This window comes from Geospiza fortis, unplaced genomic scaffold (assembly GCF_000277835.1).
Source record: "Geospiza fortis unplaced genomic scaffold, GeoFor_1.0 scaffold45, whole genome shotgun sequence".
NCBI classification, from domain to species: Eukaryota; Metazoa; Chordata; class Aves; order Passeriformes; family Thraupidae; genus Geospiza; species Geospiza fortis.
The window spans coordinates 1,981,707-1,982,689 of record NW_005054327.1 but is presented as its reverse complement, the minus strand read 5'-3'; the positions used below and the strand labels follow the sequence as shown (position 1 = coordinate 1,982,689).

Below are 983 nucleotides of genomic sequence, written 5' to 3'. Positions count from 1 at the left end.
GGGGGGAGGAGGTTACTGAAAAGCTTTTATTGCAAAGAAGGAAAAGGCTCTCACCGTGATCGCGGCGCTGCACCAAACCCCTCTCTCTCTTGTATTTTCTTCTTCCTGCGGTTTGCAAATAAATCCAGCCCTAAAGCAAAAAAAAATTCTTTTCCAAACTCTGCTTTAGTCCAACTTGCAAATTAGAGTAAGAATGATCACCATGTAAAAAAAAAAAAAAAGTCCACAGCAAAGTTAGGTGCTTCTCCCCAGATCGATTATAAATTCGTGTGTGCGTGTATATACTGTAATAATAATAATCAAAACACCTCTCCGGATCGGGGTGGGTTTTCTTTGCTACTGAAAATCACTCAGTCTTACACACACACACTTTCCTTTTTTTTCCTCAATGAACAGGAGGCCGGATCGCCAACACCAAGTCACTTTTTTTTTTTGTTGCTGTTGCAAATTGATCAAGAGGAAAGGGAAAAGCCAAAGAAAACAAAACAAAGTGGATCTAAAATAAAATCCCAGAGCTTTCTTCCACTGAGCTCCTCCAAAAAAGCAGCTTGTGCAATGTAGCCGTTCTGCTGAGAAGCTGCTTGCAGCAGGCTCCTCTCCCCTCTCTCCCTCTTAGCTTTCTCGCTCCCTCTGCGAGCGTGTGTGTTGCAGGCAGTTCTGTGGTTTGCAATCGGGGGGGTGTTTTGGGAGCGCAGCGGATTTGTGGTGGTGGTTGTTGTTGTGTGTTTGGAGGAGGTGGAGGAGGAGGAGGAGGAAGATTTGAGATCTGAGCTGTATGGGCTCGGCGTTTTTCTGCTCGCTCGCTCTCTCCCTCTCTCTCTTTTTCTTTCCGGAGGAGGTAGGGTGATCTCTCTGCAAAAGCAGCAGTAAATGGCGTCATGTGGATCTGAGGAGGAACAGAGCAGTTGTTGTCCCAGAGGATATATCGCATCCGGTCCCAGCTCATTGGCTCTGCGGGGCTACATTCACTGGCGCTCCCAGCG

General features: G+C 46.9%; 1 protein-coding gene across 1 annotated transcript in view; it reads right to left on the bottom strand.

Moving 5' to 3' along the window:
* SPRY2 (sprouty RTK signaling antagonist 2) overlaps positions 1-454 on the bottom strand; it is a 6,059-nt gene extending 5,605 nt beyond the window's left edge. The window contains exon 1 of the mRNA XM_005421110.2: positions 55-454. The gene's annotated coding sequence lies outside the window, so the exon portion shown is untranslated. The remainder of the gene's footprint in view (positions 1-54) is intronic.
* Positions 455-983: the final 529 nt, after the last annotated feature.